Genomic DNA, 17,245 nt, shown 5'->3' with positions numbered 1-17,245 from the left:
GAATATCCTAAAGAACATGCTTAGACAATCCCTCTCAGTCACATTCTGGTTTCATTTTCGATGGCAGACCCATCAGACCATGGCACTTTTCAATATGTCAAGAATACCCAGCATTCTCTAAGGACTGTCGTAATGCCAGAGATCACGGATGCCCAAAACATGCCAGGATTTATTGTCCCAGGTCCCTCATGTTACTTGGGGAAGGCATTATACCATGTCTGACAACAAGTTGGCAAGAAATATTACCATTATGGGAGAGACAGTATATTACCATGGGTGGGCAATGTGAATGCTCTAATGGAAGTAACAGGTTGCCAAGAATCATCAACACCGGTGCCTTTGATAGATTGATTTTCCCCCCAAAGCTATAAAGGCTAGCGGTAGAAACACTTTTTTAACCATTTGCTGTTCAGGCTGCATGTTTCTTTCATCTACCTAAAAAGAACCCCAAAAAAAGCAAATGTAAATAAGCAGAATTAATTTGCAAAAAATCAAAACACATCTTCATACACAAGCATGCACACTCACACACATGCATACATTAAAGTACAATGAAATCCACATGGAAAACAAGTGGAAATCATTTTGTTTAACTAAAAAGCCATATTTACTGTCCAGTTGTGGGCATCTTTCTCCAACAATGTAGCATCACCCTACTGACATAGAAAGTACAACGGTCCTCTGAAGGTTCTTGAACTGTTCAGCACCACATTTGAATTGCTCATCTATTCTGTAGATTAGTGTCTTGTAAACGGTTGACAAAAATTGGTCCACTAAACCATAAAGAAAAAAGCAAAACCCTTCATTCCCTCCAGCATTCCTTGCATCTCTCTGAATGATACGTGGCATGCACCAAAATACTTGAATCTACCTCCGTGGATTGGTTGATCTCATGGGTCAAAAGAAAAATTCGACCAGGAGTAATACCAGATTACTTTCTCCATATAGACATATTGGGTTATTTGATCTGACTTTAATGGCTTCTCCATCTAATGCATACTGAATGCTCCATTAAGAATCCTTAAGGATAACAGTAATTGTACTGGGGTTCTGATACATGCCAGTGTGTACGGGGAAGAGAGTGCCTTTGAATGTTGCAGAACTAAAGACATGGCTGTAAAGTGATGACCTTGTGCCCTCTGCATGTTTTGCAACTTGTAGCTTCAGTAACATATCACTTGAAGGTACTGCTATGAAGTGCAAAGGTTAACATTGGTGTGTTATATCTAGATGGTATGGGATTCTCTTCTAATATTAAGATCTATTCAATGTGAGTGGATCTATAAAGAGTACTGATGCCAATAGCATTCCAGGTAAATGCTATTTATCTGCTATTCCACATGATGTCATAAAGACTACTTTGATGATTATGTAGCCATTCCTTACTTAAGCCGAGTGATTTGGGAAGTGTGGTCTAGTGATAAGAGAGGGATCATTTGTGGTGGGCAGAGATGATGGTTAATGAAGGTTGGCCTTGTACTGGGTTGTTCCTAGCTCTTTTTTTGTGTATTTACAGTTATCAGTCTGGCCATTTCAAGACAGAATTACACAGGGGAGCAGCTCTGTGATGATCAGTGACATGCTGTACAATGCTGAGGGAGACTGGGTAAGTAAGATGGGATGTCACTTAGAGGGATTAATCATACATTTTAGTGTTTCCTTAATGCTACATGGAGGTATTTCTGTTACATGTTATTTGTGTAAGACACATTTAAAGCTGAAATCTGAAGGAAAATCGTCCAATTTAGATTATGCAGTTCCGGATGCTGAGCTCCGGTATGATAAAATATCTTCAAGCTAAACATTAACAAAGTAAACTGCTGCCACTACAATTTAATGATATGCAAAAATAATGAGATACTTTGATGAGCGAAACATCCTGTAGCAGGATAGCCATTCACATCTTTGCTATGAGTATGAAGAAGAGTGGCGAGATGCTTGCTCTTCAGAAATTAAAAAACAAGTTGAATTAACAATTTTATCTCAAAATAAATATATAAGAATCTCTTGTGAAAAAACATATCCTCTAAGCCGGGCAAAGAGTCCTAGCAAGTCCAGTCTAAAGAGCTTCTTTTTTGGACAACAAATCTGTATTCTGTCTGATTACTGGTGATACCACATCAGTTGTAAGTAAAAAAACTCTGATTAACTATGAAACACAACTGATGCATCGTAAACAAAAGCAATATATTTCAATTTTATTCTCTAAAATACTTCAATATGATTAGATTGAAAGCAAACAGATGACCGCTACGGTGGAGTTCCACGCCTCCACGTAGCACCTGGGACCCGTGCTCCTAGCTCCTCCCCCTCCACGAGGATGATGATAGCGGAAAGCTGCTGGCATCTATGCAGCTCCAGCTCCGGCTTCTTGATTGCTTGCTAAAGATACTCTGGCTCTTTACAACGTAAAATTAACGTGAACAGCTTGCCGTCTGCCTTGCTTGTTTGCTCTCTTTTTGGGACATTTTAAGTTATTACCAGCACGGTAGGAGCAGCGCTGTTATGCAGACGGGAGGAACAAGTTGGCAAAGGGAATGGAAAAACAGCAATAATTGAAGAGAGAAAACTTTTGTTTATTGTGCGCTTCCTATTTCTTATCTCTTCCACGGCAGAGAGTAAAAGTGCCTCACGGAGGATAACATGTGATTTTAATCTGCAGTCCTTTTGGCTACACGGCTATACGGCTACACGGCTGATATTGGTTGATAGGATGTATGACATTACAACGCATGCTTTTACCACGCATGCCTTTACAACGCTGTTTTTACAACGCATGCCTTTACAGCGCATAGTGCTTTGGGGCGCTGGATAGTGAATAGTTTAATTTACTATTCCAACTCCAGTCCCCGTGGATAGTAGGGAAGGTGTTGGATAGTAAATTAAACCTATTCCCTATCCTAGAGCGCCCCCCAGCGCAATGCGTTGTAATGGTTTGCGTTGTAAAAGTTGCGTCGTAAAGGCACTGCGTGGTAAAAGTTGCGTTGTAAAGGATGTTTCCCCGGTTGATATCACGCTGACATCAGGCATCTGGAGCTGAAGAATTCATTAAGACCGCTCGGGTTCCTTTTCGAGCATGAAGTTAAAACAATTCACTTAACGCGTGAAGGGAGTGACGGCTGTTGGGAGTGATAGCTGTGGGGGAAAAAACAAAACATTTAAGGCGATCTCCACTACTACAGCTGCTCGTCTTCTTTTTTAAACACAAAAGTTAAACATCAACTCAATGTGTGAAGGGAGTGACGGCTGTGGGAGCGACGGCTGTGGGGAAAAGTACACTATACCACTAGAGTCGTCTGGATCTGGGCATTATTTAACATCGTGGGCACGAAAGGACCTCGAACTTGCATTTGCTGGTAAGCCCCCTCAGCGTTAATTTTGTCCTGTAATCTGTATAATTGCCGTGTGTAACATGGGTAAGCTTTTAAATGCTCGAAGCAAGGCGTGGGCTCGCCGACAGCAGGCCAAGGAAGCAGCAGCTAAATTAGCGGATAAAGGGGACTCCAGAGAAGAAAATTCGGTACACTCCTCGGCAAGCTCAGATGAGCTGGAGGAATCACTGACAGAACGCCCTGTTCAACCCAGCCCAGGAGATAATTTTGGGAAAGCTGAAACTGGGAAGCTCAAGATTGGAGAGATGTCGTCTAATCAATTTACTCACCACGATTTGAATATGGAAAATATGGATAAGACACCCGGGCCCTCCCAGCCCTCAAAACAATTCCCGCTGTTTGAAAAGAAATTTACTGTGCTTCCTCCCAGTAGCCTGATTCCCCTGACTTCCAATTTGACACTAGATCAGCTTCCAGATACGCCGGCTGGCACTGTGCCTTCAGATAATTCAAAGTGTATATTGGCACCCAATACTATTTCTGCAAGCATTCCTCTTCACGGAATAAAAAGCTCAGTCACCATAGAACAAAAACGGAAGATCCAGCGAGCACAGTTTGTACTTCGGCAGTACATGACGCAAAATTTGGAAATGTGTTGGACCCTTTTAGCCCTATTCTAGGTATGGACACTAAGGGGCCGATTAGGATGGAGGATTTTCCGCCTCCTCCGGGCCGGCGGAAGCCACCTCCGGCCCGGAGGAGGCGGAAAATCCTCTGCGGAGTCACCAAAGACCCACCGCCGCATTACGATGGCTGGTGGGTCTTGGTTTCTGTCCGCTGCTTTTCCGCCGCGGTCGGATTACAACCGCGGCGGAAAAGCTCTCATTTGGCTGGCAGTGTCTATCAGACACCGCCAGCCAAATTAGGAAACATTTGTAAACATGCTTTTCCGCGGCTGTTTTTCCGCCGTGGAAAAGCATGTGTACTTTTGATTTTGGGGGCCCGTTGCGGGCCCCCAGGGTGTAGGCGGGTGGGGGGTGCACATGGGGGGTACCTATGGTACCCCCCAGCATTTACATGCACAAAGCGGCAGGCACCGCGCGGTGCCTGCCGCTTTGTGCATGTAAATGTTAAACATGCACTTTTAACATTGCGGCGGGTGCTGCTTGAAGCAGCACCCGCCGCAATGTTAAATATCCAGGATGTGACCGCCAGGGTGGCGGTCACATCCTAATTTGCACGGAGGGACCGCCGCAGCCCATGCGGACGGTCCCTCCACCTCTGGGATGGCAGACGGACGCAAGTCCGTCCGCCATCCTAATCGGCCCCTAAGACTGTGGGCAAAATGAGAATGTCCGTTAAGGATATGTTAAATTTAATTTTAGACGAGGTGAGGGAGATGAAGAGGTCCCAAAAAACGGAACTGGCCTCTATACATCAGAGACTGGATAACATGGATAACATTGAAGAACTAGTTTCTACCCTTCCTGCTCATTTATCAGAGGCGGAGGAGAGAATCTCCAATTTGGAGGACCAAATGACGGAGGTTAAAAAGGAGGCTAAAAGCGTGTTTAAGACAACAAGGGCATTGGAGGTTAAACTGGATGACCTGGAAAATTATAATCGAAGATCTAATCTTCGAATAGTGGGGGTTCCAGAAGGAATCGAGGGATCTGATATGCTTCTCTGGGTCACCTCATTCCTTCAGCAGGGAGTGATTCCTGAATTCAAAGTCGACTTAACTATCACCAGAGCCCATCGGGTTCCGTCTCACCCATTCCCAAACTCGACCCTTCCTCGTACCATTTTGCTAAATTTTGCAGATGTTAGGATTAAAGAACAAATTCTTTCCAAGGCTAATAAACAGAGGCAGTTTCCAGTAAATGCAACGGTGAAATGTCAAATTTTCTCCGACATGTCCACCACTGTGGCTAGATGAAGGAAGGAGTTCGTTAAAATTCTCCACCTATTCAAAGCCAAGGGGGCTCAAGCTATGATAGCTCAGCAGTCAAAGCTGAGAGTTTTGATTAAGGGCAAGTTTTATATGTTTTCCGATGTGGAGCAAGCGCAGGAGCTGCTTAAGGAGATGGAGGATGGTTAGACAGGTTGAAAGATGCCATTATTATAACTTTGAATATCATCATCATGCCCTTTTTTTTTTTTGGGAGTATGGGGAGGAGGAGAATTCAGGGGCACGGCCGTTGGGCTGAAGGGGTGTAATTACACGACATCTCAATGTTAAGGGATAGGGCTCTGTAGCTAGCGTGGGGTAGGGAAGCTAGAGCAGGAGACGGGCCACAGGCTGGGGGGGTGTTGGGGATGGGACGACGGATGCTGGGGGGAAAAAAGAATAAAAAATGAAGTCCTTGATGTTATACATTTTTTTTTTGCTAGGCACAGAGGACAAAGAATTGGTTTTTCTTTTGGTAGATACAGAATGCGGGGGTTCTTTGACTTGCCTAATGGGGAATAAAAGTTGTTTTGTTAAAGTTAAATGTCTACTAGTACTGGTTTGAAAATTGTTTCTTTTATTGTGAATGGCTTAAATAACAAGAAGAAAATGCGTGCTATAGAAACATGGATTATGACTGAGAACCCCGCAGTAATATTGTTACAGGAAATCCATATTCCAGTTTCAAAAGTTGTAGATTTTACTATGTTTAAAGCATGGGCCTCATATCGCGGCTTTTCCCTATTTACCGAGTCACAGAGAGGCGTTGCACTCTTCTTAAATAAGAATCTGCACGCTGAAATTATCCAAACGGAGGAGGGCGGCCAAGGTCGTTGGTGTTGGGCCACATGTAAAATTAAAAATAGACAAATATCCTTAACTTTTGTTAGCTTATATGCTCCTCTAAATGATAATTCTGTTATTTATGAGGACCTGTTTCAGTCTTTTTTAATGGTGGGAGGGGATATTGTTATCGGAGGTGATTTCAACATTCTCATGAATCTAAAACTAGACTCCACTACTGATTTAAAAAAACAGTCTAAACCTAAGTCATTTAGATCTATCACTAACAATGTGAAGACACTTGATCTTTGTGATCCATGGCGTGTGCAGAACCCCTCAAAAAAGAGTTTACCTGCTGGTTGGGAAGGTTTAAATCATCTTCTCGTATTGATTTTTTTCTTGCTTCTACAAAACTTAATTTTCTGTACCAGAAGACTTTGCATAATGGCTTCTCTGACCATGCTTTGTTAGTCATTGAGTTTTTTTGGGGGGAGAATAAGAGAACTCCTAAACGATGGGTTTTTAATAAGATATATTTGTCCGAGGAATCATGGGTAACATCACTTAAATTAGAGATAGGAGAATATATTGCACGCAATATTGGCACTGCTCCTCTTCACGTTGTTTGGGACTCCTTGAAGGCCTTTATTCGGGGGGTCGTTATAGGAAAAGATGCAATGGAATCTTCCATTACTAGGAATACGAAGAACATGCTGCAGCAAAAAGTACAGGCGTTAATAGAACAAAGGCATTATAACCCTTCTGTTAGCGTACAGAACCAATTAAATGCTGCTAAGCGGGAGCTTAGCGCGCATTATTTCGCAAGGAGCGAGGAAATTTTTTGCAGGCAATCACAAAAAATCTATGAAGATAGTAATTTTACTGGAAATTTTTTAGCTTGGCAGATCAGGGAACAAGCTGCGGCCAACGTGATTTATTCCCTAAAATCCCCAATCACTCATATGGAAACTTCAGACTCCGAAGAGATAGGGTCAATAATGCTTTATCATTATGAGAATATTTATAGCACATATCATAACACAGATCAACAAAGGTTAAATGACTTTTTAGATAAATATCCTCTCCCGATTCTTCCTCATGTAGACCAACGGACAATGGCAACTCCATTTTCTAGGGAAGAAATAGAACTGGTGGTAAAAAGTCTCCCCTATGGTAAGGCCTGCGGTCCGGATGGACTCCCTGCTGAGTTTGTCCTGTTTTTTTTTAGCTCCCTTTCTGAACTTTTCTTGTTATTAAACTCAATGCTGGAGGGCGGCCCAATTCCAGTCTCCTTTCAAGACGGAACGGTGGTCAGTTTTTTGAAGAAGAGTAAGGAACCTAAGGATCCTAATTCTTATAGGCCAATCACATTATTAAATTCTGATTATAAAATTGCTACAAAATTACTTTCAGTACGTTTTAATAATGTTTCCGCAGAATTGATTCATCCTGACCAGAATGGATTCATTGCAGGTCGACAACTTATCACTAACACACATTTTTTGATTGAAGCTTTAGATTATTTTGAAACTCGAGAGATTCCTGCTTTAGTTTTACTTTTAGATGCGGAAAAAGCCTTTGATTTGGTGGTTTGGGAGACACTTTTTTTTATTTTACAGCATTTTGGGATTCCATCACAAATCATTAATTTAATTCAGAATCTATATAGGGGCGCAAAAGCTAATATTATTATTAATGCAACTATTGTGGGCTCGATTGTAGTTCAGCGAGGCACGAGGCAAGGTTGCCCATTGTCACCTGCTCTTTTCACTTTTGTTATCGAACCATTAGCAGTCGCAATTCGGAACTGTGTATATATTTCCCCTCCCGTTACTTCCATGGCCAAGATTAAATTATATGCGGACGATATAATGTTGTAGATCAAACCTGAGATGCATTCCCAAACACAGGCTCTCTTAATCTTCGAAGAATTCGAGGCTTTGGGGGGATATCGAATCAATAAAAAGAAAACTGAGATTTTAGTTTGCGGTGGCTTAGATCCCGAACTTCATCCTGATATACACAGCTGTATTAACAATAGACCTAAGAGGTACTTGGGGGTCTTTTTTTCTGCCTCAGTAAGAGATTTGTATTCATTGAATTTTGATCCCCTTATTCAAAAGGTTCGTAACATGTTTGCATGCTGGAACGTACTACCATTATCCATCCTGGGCAGGGTGGCCCTAATTAAAATCAATCAATCAATCAATCAAGATATTTATAGAGCGCACTACTCACCCGTAGGGTCTCAAGGCGCTAGGGGGGGGGGTTGCCGCTACTGCTCGAACAGCCAGGTCTTGAGCTTCTTCCTGAAGGAAAGGTGGTCTTGGGTCAGGCGTAGGTCGGTCGGGAGGGAGTTCCAGGTCTTGGCGGCCAGGTAGGAGAAGGACCTTCCTCCTGTTGTCGCTCTTCGGATGCGGGGGACGGCGGCGAGGGCGTGGCTGGTTGATCTGAGGTGGCGCTTGGGAGCGTAGAAGTTGATTCGGTTGTTGAGGTAGCTCGGGCCTTGATCGTGTAGGGCTTTGTGTGCGTGGGTGAGGAGACGGAAGGTGATTCTTTTGTTGACGGGGAGCCAGTGCAGGTCTTTCAGATGTCCGGAGATGTGGCTGTTTCGTGGGATGTCGAGGATGAGTCTGGCTGAGGCGTTCTGGATCCGCTGGAGTCTCTTCTGGAGCTTGGCGGTGGTTCCGGCGTAGAGGGCGTTGCCGTAGTCCAGTCGGCTGGTGACGAGGGCCTGGGTGACAGTCTTCCTGGTCTCGGTGGGGATCCACCAGAAGATCTTCCGTAGCATGCGTAGGATGTTGAAGCATGACGAGGAGACGGCGTTGACTTGTCTGGTCATGGAGAGGGAGGAGTCCAGGATGAAGCCCAGGTTGCGTGCGTGGTCCGTCGGTTTGGGTGCGTTGCCCAGGGCGGGGGGCCACCAGGAGTCGTCCCAGGCGGAGGGCGAGGAGCCCAGGATGAGGACCTCCGTCTTGTCCGAGTTCAGTTTCAGGCGGCTGGTCGTCATCCACTCGGCTACATCTCTCATCCCTTCGTGCAGGTTGGCTCTGGCGGCGGCGGGGTCGTTGGTCAGGGAGAGGATCAGCTGGGTGTCGTCGGCGTAGGAGATTATGTTGAGGTTGTGTTGGCGTGCGATGGCCGCGAGGGGGCTCATGTAGACGTTGAAGAGGGTGGGACTCAACGAGGATCCTTGAGGGACGCCGCAGATGACTTCGGTGGCCTCTGACTTGTACGGTGGTAGGCGGACTCTCTGTGTTCTTCCGTCGAGGAAGGAGGTGATCCATTCCAGTGCCTTCTCCTGGATTCCGATGTTGCCGAGGCGCTGCACTAGGGTGCGGTGGCAGACAGTGTCGAATGCCGCGGAGAGGTCCAGGAGGATGAGGGCCGCTGTTTCTCCGTTGTCCATCAGGGTTCGGATGTCATCGGTGGCAGCGATGAGGGCGGTCTCGGTGCTGTGGTTGGCTCGGAAGCCAGACTGTGAGGGGTCGAGGGATCCATTCGTCTCGAGGAAGGCGGCCAGCTGTTTGTTGACGGTCTTTTCGATGACTTTGGCCGGGAACGGGAGGAGCGAGATGGGACGGTAGTTCTTGAGTTCGGTGGGGTCCGCTGTAGGTTTCTTGAGTAGAGCGCTGAGTTCTGCGTGCTTCCAGCTCTCCGGCAAGGTGGTGGTGTCAAAGGAGGTGTTGATAATGTCCCGCAGGTGGGGTGCGATGACAGCGTCGGCCTTGTTGAAGACGTGGTGAGGGCAGGGGTCGGTCGGAGATCCGGAGTGGACGGAGTTCATTGTGCGGATGGTGTCTTCGGTGCTGATCGGGTTCCAGGCGCGGAGGGTGGTGGTGGGTGGCGTTGCTGCGGTTGTGGCGTGCGTTGGTTGGATGCTGAAGCTGTTGTGTATGTCCGCGATCTTGTTGTGGAAGTAGGACGCGAGGGAGTTGCAGAGGTCTTGCGACGGGGTGATGTCGTTGTTTCCGGCGTTGGGGTTGGAGAGCTCTTTCACGATGTTGAAGAGTTCCTTGCAGTTGTGTGCGTTGTTGTCCAGCCTGTCCTTGTATGTATTTTTCTTGGTGGCGCGGATCAGTTGGTGGTGTTTCCGGGTGGCAAGCTTGAGGGTGGTCATGTTGTCCATTGTTGGTTCCCTTCTCCATACTTTCTCGAGGGCTCGGCAGTTCTTCTTGGAGCTCTTGAGTTCGTCGGTGAACCATGGGGTTTTTCTGCTGCTGGGTCTGTTGGGCGGGGTCCTCAGAGGGGCGAGTTCGTCCGCGCAGTTGCTGATCCACTTCGTGAGGTTGTCGGCGGCCTGGCTGGGGTTCGCTGAGCCGGCAGGGGGGTGCTGGCTCAGGGAGGCGGTGAGCTGATCGGCTGTGATCTTGTTCCAGCTTCTTCGGGCAACCTGTTGCTGGTGGTGGTGGATCGTCGTTCTTTTGAAGGTGAAGTGGACGCAGCTGTGGTCCGTCCAGTGGAGTCCTGTTGCGTGGCTGAAGGCGATGTCTTTGCTGGATGAGAAGACGGCGTCGAGTGTGTGTCCGGCGAGGTGGGTGGGGGTGGGCACCAGCTGTTTGAGTCCGAGGTTGGCGAGGTTGTCGAGCAGGGTGATGGTGTTGCGGTCGCTGTTGTTCTCCAGGTGGAAGTTGAGGTCCCCCAGGAGGATGTAGTCGGCGGAGGGGAGGGCATGCGGGCTGATGAAGTCGGCGATGTCCTCGCTGAATCGTGTGCGTGGTCCCGGGGGTCGGTAGATCAGGGTGCCTCTGAGGGTGGTCTTCGGGTCGGTGTGGATCTGGAAGTGCAGGTGTTCGGCGGTGGTTAGGGTGTCGTCGGTGTTGGTCGTGATGCGGATGGTGTCTCTGTGGATGATGGCGATGCCTCCTCCCATCTGGTTGGCGGTGCGGTCCCTTCGGGTGATCTTGTAGCCCTCTGGAATGGCGATGGCGATGTCGGGCGCTGAGGAGGCGTTCATCCAGGTCTCCGTGAGGAAGGCGACGTCGGGGGCTGTGGTGTCGAGGAGGTTCCAGAGTTCGATGGCGTGTCTGTGGACGGAGCGGGTGTTGAGCAGGATGCACTTGAGGTGGTTGCTGCTGGTGTTCGGCTTGGTCGGTGCTGGTGTAGTGCAGGTCCGGATGCAGGTGAACTTGCAGGCGTGGCAGCTGAAGGGTCCGTGGGTGTGCTTCGGGGCGGCTCGGTGACATCCCGGGATGCCGCTGGTGTTGAATGCGAGGAGTTCGGCGGCGTTGTAGGTGCGTCGGGTCGGCTTCCGTCGGTGGGGGCCAGGGGTCCTGGCACTGGGCGCGGTCCAGGTGCGGACGGGCGCAGACGGGCTTACCTTTGGCGCGCCCGCTGCGCGTCAACGCTGCGCGTTTGCACGGTCGCCATATATGGCGAAGTGCGCGGGTGGGCGGAGCAGCTGGGAGGCGGGAGCGGGGAGGGTACAGAAGGCAAAGTGGGCGGGGTTATCGGCGTTGGCGGGAACCGGGGAGCGGGGAGGGGGGATGAAGGGGCTAAGGCACAAGCACAAACAGAAGGCAAAAAAGCAGGTTAAAGGGGGACAGGCTACAAAAAACACTAAACAGCAGCAATGACGACGGGGGCAGGCAAAAAAAAACACTAAACAGCAGCAATGACGACGGGGGCAGGTCGCGGACCGTGCCGCTAGAGGCAGGGGGCGTGGTCACGCGTCCGGAGCTCGGCTAGCGAGGCAGCAGGCAGCAGTCAGGGAACACGAACACAGCAGCTGGTGGCCGTGCGGCGCGGGGGTGTCCTAGGGCTAGGTCACACTCACCTGCGCCGCACGGTCGCCATATATGGCCAAGTGCGCGGGTGGGCGGAGCAGCTGGGAGGCGGGAGCGGGGAGGGTACAGAAGGCAAAGTGGGCGGGGTTATCGGCGTTGGCGGGAACCGGGGAGCGGGGAGGGGGGACGAAGGGGCTAAGGCACAAGCACAAACAGAAGGCAAAAAAGCAGGTTAAAGGGGGACAGGCTACAAAAAACACTAAACAGCAGCAATGACGACGGGGGCAGGCAAAAAAAAACACTAAACAGCAGCAATGACGACGGGGGCAGGTCGCGGACCGCGCCGCTAGAGGCAGGGGGCGTGGTCACGCGTCCGGAGCTCGGCTAGCGAGGCAGCAGGCAGCAGTCAGGGAACACGCACACAGCAGCTGGTGGCCGTGCGGCGCGGGGGTGTCCTAGGGCTAGGTCAGTGCTCCCCCTATTTAATTTTTTGTTTTATTGTTCTTTGCCTGGCTCCTTCTTTTCAAAAGTTGAGTCCTTATTTTCAGCCTTTGTTTGGGCAAAAAAGACGCCCCGAATTGCAATTAGTACACTTTACGCGGAAACAAGGAGGTTTTGCTTTACCAAATCTTAAAGATTATTATAACGCATACTTCGCACAGTATCTGTCAAGATTTAAACAGCCAGTTTATGGCCAGACATTATTTATAAACTTCTTTTTTGACTTAATTTGTCAAGAGATTAAAATTCCCTCCCCGCTTCAGGTCCTTAAATCACCTAAATTTGTTCGCTACAAGGTCCTGATTTGGTTCTTTAAAAAACGTGGCGCCACTCTCCCTCTTGAATTTAATAACTTCACTAAGCAGCGCTTTTTCCTTCAAAGGTATTAAAATTGGGTCTGAAACTGTTGCCAATTGGGGACAAGCTGGGTTTTCAACATTGACGAACTTTGTGAAAAATGGATCATGGATAACTTTGAATGAGATGGCAAGTTTAATTCATTGGAATTTTTTGTTGATAGGCTCGTATCATTTGATCCATAAATCCCTAGGGCAAATTGATCTAGCACAGATCGGTCAATCTACTCAATTGACCAATGATCTTTTTTCGCACGCATGTTCTAAGAACCCCGGAGATTGGAGACGCTGCTTAGCGCAAAGTAGGGAGGGAGACTTAAGCTCCAAAGCAATTAGGAAATGGCAGAAACACGAAAACTCTGAGCTGACTCCCAACACCTGGAAAACTTTAAATACATTTAATTTTAGTGTTTTGAGAGGCGCCAATTGGCTAAGAATGCTTTTCTTTAGTAAATGGCTCTTATATCGTACTCCAGCTGTCATTTCTAAAATGTATCTTAACACTCCATCTACCTGTTTTAGATGTTGACAACAGGATCTGGCTAATTTGTCTCATATAATGGTCCACTGTCCTAAAATTAGGATATTCTGGCAGGGAATTTTTGCTTTGCTTCAAATTTATCTAAAGATTTTGGTTCCCTGCTACGTTAATTTAATATTATATGGTTTTGATCCAGAACTTAAATTGTCTGAACCGTTTGCAAAACTTCTTTATTTCGTAATTGCAGTGGCAAGATCATTGGTACTCGAGTATTGGAGGTCAGAGACGGTTCCTACCGTAGATGAGTGGCTTCAAAAAATTAAAAGAGCCAGGAAAAGTGAACATGTATATGCACAAAGGATCGGGGGCTGAGAAAATTTTCAAAAATATGGGAATCATATTTTAATTAGAGTTATCATTGTTAGTAGATTAGGACAAGTAAAGCTTTGTGTCTGATGCCTGCACTATCAGTTTTGTTTTATGGGTTATGTTAAGTCTTATTATCCAATGTGTATTATTCGCTATGATGTATAATGTCAAGTACTTCAATAAAAAAAAAAAAAAAAAAAAAATATGATTAGATTGAAAATTATTAGGATGATCTGTCATAACTGGCAGGTTATAAGGAGTAATTTCAACTTTCCTTGTTTCTCTAAAAATACAATATGAGCCAATAATTATCTTCCAACACATGTGCCATAAATGTCCATTTTAGCATTTCATTTTAAGTAAAGACAAATTAGATGTTGTCAGGCTCACTGTCCTCTTAAATGTTTATCAACGATTTATTCGTTAGCTATGTCTGTCAAGACTTTTAGATGGCGCAGTTAGGTAACGTTCATGGCCCCTATGGCTTATCCCTGTTATCCTGGAATGTCAGAGGCCTGAATGACAATGGCAAGAAACAACAGATTGTTCAATATTTGTTACATCACAATATCGATGTTGCTTTCTTACAGAAACACACCTGCCCAAAACTGACCTCGCACAATTCACCTCTAGCTGGGGCACACATAGATATTTTTCCAACTTCAGTAGCTATTCCTGGGACACAGCTATTATCATGCATAACAGGGTGCCCTTCACTCTCTATTCCATCATTAGGGATGATGAAAGTAGATTTACAATAGTTACGGGCCTCTTGATGGGTCACAATGTCACCCTGGTATGCGTCTATGCTCCGAACACTGATTCCCCGGAATTATTTTATTCCCTACAGGCCCAGCTCGCCAAGTTAGACTCTACCCTATTGCTGGCGGTAGGGGATCTCAACTTAGTTCTCAACCCCATTTTAGACAGCACCTCAAGCTCCCCTGGCACTGAACCATGCGCTCGCAGAGCCGTATCAGAATTCTGCTAACAATTGTCACTATGCGACATATGGCGAGCGCGCAACCCCTCCAGCACTAAACATACGCACTACTCTGGCCACCCCAACACCTGGACCAGGATAGATTATTGGTTGCGGTCCCCTGGCATCTTCTGCTGGTACCAATCAACTGTTACACTTCCGAGAATATATTCAGATCACTCCCCGGTTAGCCTTCTTCTTAAGATGCCCAGACCCGATGAATACGAGTGACAATGGCGCTTTCCCAGTCGGGCCCTCAACGATGACCTCTTTCATTCGGAGGTATACGAGGCGATTGAAGAATATTTCACCATTAATACGGGCTCAGTAGACTCCTGGGCAGTGTTGTGGGAGGGTTTTAAGACATACATTAGAGGGTCTGCATCGCTAAGCACGTCAGAGTCCTAAAATCTCTCTTCTTCAACTCTTTCTCGCCTTGAGCATGACGTAAAACAGATGTATATAGCGACATAACTAGCTGCCCCAACACAGAGTCAACAAATCACCGACTCGCTCTCATCGACGAATACAAAGAGACTGCTGACTGGGAAATACTGTTTTTAGGCAAATATTCAACCGCACGGCACTATGGCGAAGGAGAGCGACCGGGCCTAGTCCTAGCACAGTTGCTCTGAACTGCTCCACTGGTCAGATTCTTACCTCTACCTCCCAGATCCGCAACAAATGCCTTGATTATTACGCCACATTGTACACCTCAAAACTAGGGCAAGATTCCACGGTGCAGGAAGACTACCTCTCAGAAATTGATTTGGTGTTCCTAGAGAAACATATGCAGGACTTCCTCGCTGAACCAATCTCACCTGAGGACGTCACTAATGCCATTGAGGCCATTCGTGGATCCTCGACCCCTGGCCTGGACGGCTTCACTTGTGATTTCTACAAGGCATACAAAGACCTCCTGGCGCCTTAGCTGATCGAGGTATATGCCGAAGCACTTGAGAGGCAAATCCTACCCCCTACATTCGCGAGGCTGTCATTATCCTCCTCCCCCAAACCAGGCAGGGACCCGTCATTTTATTTATTTATTTATTTATTAGGCTTTTAAAGCGCGACAGCTACCCGAAAGGGTTTCCCGGCGCTGAGAAATTGCAACTAGCAGAAAGACGAAAAGAGGAAACTCAGTTATTGATTAAAAAGCCAGGTCTTAACGGCTTTGCGAAAACGAGCATAGCAGTCCTCGGACCGAATATCCAGAGGAAGGGAGTTCCATAACTTAGGCCCTAGAAAAGCAAACGACCTACCGCCCATTCTGGACAGTCTGAACTTAGGAACAGTAAAAAGATTTTGGGAGGAGGAACAGAGGAAACGAGAAGGAGAATAGATGTTTACAAGTGTTTGAAGATAACTAGGAGCAATGTTCTTCCTGATCTTAAACATGTAGCTGAGCGCCTTAAATTTCACTCGACTGTCCAACTTCAACCAGCGAAGGTCACGGAGACGTCCCGTAATATGATCAGTTTTGCGACAGCCACTAAGCAGGCTTGCCGCGGCATTCTGCACAAGATGGAGGCGTCGAGTGACTGCCTTGGTCGCCCCCAGGTAGAGAATGTTCCCATAGTCTAACCAGGAGGTAACCAAGGCATTCACCACAGATCTCTGAGTATCAGCTGGCAGCATCCATAGAATCTTCTTCAGCCAGCGCAAGATGGTAAAACAGGTGGACGAGACTTTATTAGCCTGACAATGCATTGTCAGACCACTGTCAATGAGCACCCCCAGGTTGCGCACATGCTCCGATGGAGATGGAAGCGGGCCTAGCTCCGAAGGCCAGTGCCTAGAGGTCCAAAGGTCTTGCTTGTGCCCGAGGACGAGGACTTCCGTCTTCCCTCCATTCAGTTTGAGAAGATTTTGGTTCATCCACCTGGCGATTTCCCCCAGACCAGACTGAAGGAGGGAGGTGGAAGCCTTGTCAGATTTAGAAAGAGAGAAGACAACCTGCGAGTCGTGGGCGTACGTGAACAAGGTTAGTCCGACGCTGTCAGCGATGTGGGCCAGTGGAGTAACATAAAGGTTAAAAAGGTAAGGACTAAGAATGGAACCCTGGGGAACACCGTGAGGTTGGGGATAGATATTAGAGGTAGCTGTGTGGGAGAAAATTTGGAACGTACGGTCAGTTAGAAATGAAGCTAACCAATCGAGGGCTAAACCTCCAATGCCCATGACGGCTAGGGATTCGAGAAGAATCTTATGCGAGACCGTATCAAACGCCGCGCTGAGATCGAGTAGTATCAGCGCAGCAGTCTCGCCTCTGTCTAGCAGGGCCCGGAGGTTCTCTGTGACGCCCAGAAGCGTAGTTTCTGTAGAAAAACCTGGGCGAAATCCGGACTGAGAGGGATGCAATAACTTATTGGTGATGACAAACTGAGACAAATGGTGGTGAATGTGTCTTTCTAGGACTTTGGAGAAAGCTGGCAGCAAGAAAATGGGGCGATAATTGGAAAGGACCTTAGGCTCCGCAGTAGGCTTTTTCAGCAATGGCGTAACCATAGCATGCTTCCACCTAGCCGGGACAGTAGCAGTCCCAAGAGAAAGATTCAGAGTGGTGCAAATCAAAGAAAGCTGGGAGGAGTCTAATGACCGAAGTATAGAGATGGGCAGGGGGTCAATAGGGGAGCCAGATTTTACCTTGCCCAAGGTTTCATGGAGGGCGGCAGGCAGCAATTCAGGCCAAACAAGTAAAGGACCAGAGGTGGAAACCGAGCAGAAGTTGGTGCCCACTAAATTGGTGGATAAAGCTAAAAGA

At 47.2% G+C, this 17,245-nt stretch overlaps 1 protein-coding gene across 1 annotated transcript in view; it reads left to right on the top strand.

Annotated features, from left to right (window-relative positions):
* The window catches only part of LOC144763423 (uncharacterized), a 248,452-nt gene that overhangs the window by 143,337 nt on the left and 87,870 nt on the right, over positions 1-17,245 (top strand). Inside the window, exon 12 of the mRNA XM_078649006.1 lies at positions 1,517-1,606. The gene's annotated coding sequence lies outside the window, so the exon portion shown is untranslated. The remainder of the gene's footprint in view (positions 1-1,516; positions 1,607-17,245) is intronic.

Source organism: Lissotriton helveticus, chromosome 6 (genome assembly GCF_964261635.1).
Source record: "Lissotriton helveticus chromosome 6, aLisHel1.1, whole genome shotgun sequence".
NCBI lineage: Eukaryota > Metazoa > Chordata > Amphibia > Caudata > Salamandridae > Lissotriton > Lissotriton helveticus.
Note: the sequence above shows the minus strand (reverse complement) of the source record. Positions and strands in the feature narration are given on the sequence as shown.